Genomic DNA, 6,000 nt, shown 5'->3' on the forward strand with positions numbered 1-6,000 from the left:
CATGTTTTGTTGTAACCTCTGTAACTTTCTCACTCATCATGATTCATTTATGATTTTTCTTAGTCATGGCATTGTCAGGACTAATTTACTGTTCAGAAAAATCGTATTTACAGTACTCCAGTCATCATTCACCAATCAGTTCCTATTGAGCAAAATATAATCAGAATCAACCCAAAACAAGATGTAAATGCATCAACAAGTTTGTAGAGTCACAAGCGTGATGTAGTCATTGCTATACATATGGGATCATATACTACACTTTTTACTACTTTAATACACTAGAAGTGAATTTGTCCAAATGTTTATGACTTCTTCAAATGGGCGTTTTAGATATGGGCCGGCAGGTAGCCTAGTGGCTAGAGCGTTGTGCCCGTAACCGAAAGGTTGCTTGACTGAATCCCCTGGCTGACAAGGTAAAAATCTGTCGTTCTGCTCATGAACAAGGCTGTAAACCCACTGTTCCCTAGTAGGCTGTCATTGAAAATAAGAATTTCTTCTTAACTGACTTGCTTAGTTAACATATATTTATGAAAATACCCTCAAATGAAAGGTGACATCATCTACTGTCGCCTTATATGAAACATTTGATTTCAAATCCAAAATGCTGGAGTATAAAGCAAAAAAAGAACAAATCTTGACTGTCCAAATAAATACGGAGAAGAGTGTATTTTAGATGAACTGAAGAGGTACTTTTCCTTGACTTGCTCCACTGACAATATTACTGACCTTGTTATCCTGCATGGGGCTGTGTGTGTGTGTGTGTGTGTGTGTGTGTGTGTGTGTGTGTGTGTGTGTGTGTGTGTGTGTGTGTGTGTGTGTGTGTGTGTGTGTGTGTGTGTGTGTGTGTGTGTGTGTGTGTGTGTGTGTGTGTGTGTGTGTGTGTGTGTGGACAGTCAAATTATGTAATAGAGTACTGTTCTGGGTCAAACACTTGGCCTTTATACCTATCTACAGAGTTATGTACTTATTCTTATTTGACCTTTCCATCCACTTATTCCTACAGTGTGTTACCAATAGTTATCCACTTATCTGTACCTAGTTATCAGTCACACGTCACGGTATACTGCTTAGCTTTCAGTTGAACACAGTGCTGTTCTACTGTTTAACACAAGTGCATCCCTATTTAAATGCTTTATTCCTATCCACAATGTAATGTTTTTTTCTCAACAGAAATCTAACATTCCTTCCCACTTCTCCACAATGCCTTTACAAACCACACCCCACTAACAACACATTAGCCTCATCTTAATTCACTCGGACAATTAACCACACACTGTGTTTAACCACAGCACACCAAACGTTATTGCTAATGACTCGGATATCCGTAATATCACTGAATTAGCAGACAATGTGCTGGCAGTGTACACCACGTTCGATAGGCCTAGATCTCATGAAATATAAATCCGGCATTCTGAATCATTAAGGGAACATATGTATTCTCATATTCTTCCCTCAGAAAAATTAAATTTTGTTCTGGTCTGTAGTCACTCCTCATGACTGGTGCCAACGTGGTCTCATTAGATTAATGTAAAAAATAATGACATTTAACCATTGTAGTTACAGTACATGTCACCTCAGATTACATATTAGTTATTTGTCATTAACAGTACCTCTGGCTGCTCAGAGTTAATCAGTATACAGTTGAAGTCGGAAGTTTAGATACACCTTAGCCAAATACATTTAAACTCAGTTTTTCACAATTCCTGACATTTAATCCTAGTAAAAATTCCCTGTTTTAGGTCAATTACGATCACCACTTTATTTGAAGAATGTGACATGTTAGAATAATAGTAGAGAGAATGATTTATTTCAGCTTTTATTTCGTTCATCACATTCCCAGTGGGTCAGAAGTTTACATACACTTCTGTCAATTTGTATATGGTAACATTGCCTTTAAATTGTTTAACTTGGGTCAAACATTTCGGGTAGCCTTCCACAAGCTTCCCACAATAAGTTGGGTGAATTTTTGCCCTTTCCTCCTGACAGAGCTGGTGTAACTGAGTCAGGTTTGTAGGCCTCCTTGCACACACACACTTTTTTAGTTCTGCACACACATTTTCTATAGGATTGAGGTCAGGGCTTTGTGACGGCCACCAATACCTTGACTTTGTTGTCCTTAAGGAATTTTGCCACAACTTTGAAAGTATGCTTGGGGTCATTGTCCATTTTGAAGACACATTTGTGACCAAGCTTTAACTTCCTGACTGATGTCTTGAGATGTTGCTTCAATATATCCCCATAATTGTCCTTCTAATGATGCCATCTTTTTTGTGAAGTGCACCAGTCCCTCCTGCAGCAAAGCACCATCACAACATGATGCTGCCACCCCCGTGATTCACGGTTGGGATGGTGTTCTTCGGCTTGCAAGCCTCCCCCTTTTTCTTCCAAACATAACGATGATCATTATGGCTAAACAGTTATATTTTTGTTTCATCAGACCAGAGGACATTTCTCCAAAAAGTACGATATTTGTCCCCATGTGCAGTTGCAAACCGTAGTCTGTATTTTTAATGGGGGTTTTGGAGCAGTGGTTTCTTCCTTGCTTAGCGGCCTTTCAGGTTATGTCAATATAGGACTCTTTTTACTGTGGATAAAGATACTTTGTACTGGTTTCCTCCAGCATCTTCACAAGGTCCTTTGCTGTTGTTCTGGGATTGATTTGCACTTTTCGCACCAAAGTATGTTCATCTCTAGGAGACAGAATGTGCCTCCTTCCTGAGAGGTATGACGGCTGCGTGGTCCCATGGTGTTTATACTTGCGTACTATTGTTTGTACAGATGAACGTGGTACATTCAGGCGTTTCGAAATTTCTCCCAACGATGAACCAGACTTGTGGAGGTCTACAATTTTTTTTCTGAGGTCTTGGCTGATTTCTTTTGAATTTCCCATGATGTCAAGCAAAGAGGTACTGAGTTTGAAGGTAGGCCTTGAAATACATCCATAGGTGCACCTCCAATTGACTCAAATGATGTCAATTAGCCTATCAGAAGCTTCTAAAGCCATGACATAGTTTTCTGGAAATGTCCAAGCTGTTTATAGGCAGTCAACTCAGTGTATGTAAACTTCTGAGCCACTGGAATTGTGATACAGTAATAAAATAATCTGTCGTTAAACAAATGTTTGAAAAATGACTTGTGTCATGCACAAGTAGATGTCCTAACTGACTTGCCAAAACTATAGTTTGTTAACAAAAAATTTGTGGAGTGGTTGAAAAACGAGTTCTAATGACTCCAACCTAAGTGGATGTAAACTTCCGACTTCAACTGTATATCTCCCAAGCCCTTAAAATTACTCGTAACAGCAAACTGGAAATAGTTGAACCAGTCAATGGACTCTCATTAAATGTAACATTGATGTCCAGTAAGTGTAGTCAACTGGGATTCCACTTGAGCAGCTTGTCTGCCAAAAGCACAAATTCTGACTCAATTCCCCTGATTCCATCCCCTTCGATAGGCTTTAATTATGGCCTGCATGGAGGTGAGGCCTTGCCCTCTGTTCCTGTTCTGTAGGGTTAATTTGAGTCACAATGGGTCACTGAATTTCTGCCCGTCTGCTTCCACTGAAGAGGGTCATCATCATTAGGTACTGGGAGAGAGCAAATCCACTGAAGATCATTGCCTTGGCCTACCGCTCTGGGTGAAATCATATGAACACACAAATGAGTGGAAACATTTTTAAGTAGGCTACCGCTTAGTGAGTAAAATGTTTTGGCTCAGGGGTTGATAGGAACAGTTTTTTTCTATTATGCAAAAGTTGGACTTTATTTTGTACTAGTTTTCCTAAATCTAGGCACTGGTTTTCCTAAAGGCTTGCTTTGCACAAAATAAGATGCTTGTAGCTGTACTCACAAACTTTACCTTCATGGCCAAAACATTGGATTCCATTGAAATCCCAAGGCTACCTATTTCTGAAGTTTACGCAGTAAAATAAATGTTTAAGAACAATTGTACACATCTTTATGCTACCTTATGCTTTGAGATGTGAGGAAATGTCCAGCCAACTACAAATTACCTGTCTAGAAATTACTAGTACTAGTAAACAAGTGTATACGGACCGTTCCATCCAAGGTTTCTATAACTGGAGTGAAAATATGAGCAATGTAACCCAATGGAGATTACCGACTAATATACCCTATTTACCAAAAAGGAACACTAGTGTGAAAACATGACAGGTTTACAGCCACCAAAGAGACTTGCTTTCAGAACCCAGTAAAAATCTCTTCCCTACTTTTCCAAACATACCCGTCCTCAAAATACATTCTGTTTTGCCTCTCAGAACTTCTACAAGCAGACGCATCCCAGCTACTCCCGGACCTAATTGGCGACAAAATGTTTTTCTGAATAAAATAACCGTCTAAAATCTGCTCCAGCAGTAGTTCCCCAGAGACCCAGCTATGGCAGTGCTGAGGCTGTCAACATCTCATGGATGTCTCTCCAGTCCCTACACTCCCAATAACAACCACAGGCTGTCGTGCTCCATACTCCCCATCTCACGAACGGCCGTCTTTACCCCCACTAAAACCAACAATTTTACTATCATGTTTTTGGTCGAGGTAGAAAATGTAGAATTGTCCCTTTTAGAATCTAAAAGTGGATTATAAGAGATCATTAACAAGCACTGGCCTAAATTCATGTTATGCTTGTCTTGAACTAGATCAAACCTCACTATTATGTATGTCTCTAGATCAATCGTCAGAATACTGTATGTCTCAGAGTCCCTGAGTTACATTTTTTTCCAGTGCTGCTAAAATAGGTCTCAAGTATGTTAATTACCTCTGTGCTAGATAATTGAATAACACAGTTGGTAAACAATTAGCATATTCCATTCATTTAGTTGATTAATCTATAACCCGTTTAGCATCAGTTTGCATACTGACATAGTACCAATGTCATCTACGCATTTCTTATTGGTGCAAAATGTATCTTTCCATCTCAGGTGTTGGAATACAAGAATGTAATTATTTTTGGGCCATTACCTGCTATAGCTTATTATAATCAGGTAATAAGCACTATGTACTTGGAAAGATCACAGGGAAATTGATTATTTAAGCAATGAGACCCGAGGGGGTGTGGTAAATGGCCAATATACCACGGCTAAGGGCTGTCTCCTAGCACTCCGCGTTGCGTCATGTATAAGAACAGCCCTTAGTCGTTGTATATTGGCCATATACCACAAGCCCCAGAGGTGCCTTTATTGCTATTATAAACGGGTTGCCAATGTAATCAGAGCAGTAAAAAAGATTTGTTTTGTCATACCCATGGTATACGGTCTGATATACCACGGCTTTCAGCCAATCAGCATTCAGGGCTCGAACCACCCGGTGTAATGATGTGTGCTGAGAGTCGGGAAGCAAGTTCAGGGAGTGAATGTTTTAATAAATAAACGCAGCATAATACAAAACAAGAAACACGAACAACGCACAGACATGACACTGGAATAGAAACAATAACGCCTGAGGAAGGCACCAACAGGAGTGACATATATAGGGAAGGTAATCAGGGTAGTGATGGAGTCCAGGTGAGTCTGATGACGCGCAGGTGCACGTAAAGGTGGTGACAGGTGTGCGCCATAATGAGCAGCCTGGTGACCTAGAGGCCGGAGAGGGAGCACACGTGACACCCCGTTTATAATGAACTATATGGAACAGAAGAATGATTCAAATGCATTGATTTAATAGAATAAATAGAATGCAATAATAGAATAGGAGAATGATTGCAGTGTGTTGTGTAAATGTTCCATTTGACTGTCACTCAGTATGTATCCTTGGTTGAGGGAGAGAAAAAAACATTAATGTCAACTGCCTCTTGAGTTTTCAATGGTATACACTACTGACATGCAACAACAGAAGATGCTCATTTCACTCTATGCATGCAGAGCCAAAATGAAGCACAATGGAAATAAGGGAATTCAAAATGCCCAAATTGCCTCTGCAATAAACACATTTACATTTAAGGCTGCAAAAAAGTAATGGACTGCTAAATGTGTACCAAGCATTTAAA

Source organism: Salvelinus fontinalis, chromosome 20 (genome assembly GCF_029448725.1).
Source record: "Salvelinus fontinalis isolate EN_2023a chromosome 20, ASM2944872v1, whole genome shotgun sequence".
Classification (NCBI taxonomy): Eukaryota; Metazoa; Chordata; class Actinopteri; order Salmoniformes; family Salmonidae; genus Salvelinus; species Salvelinus fontinalis.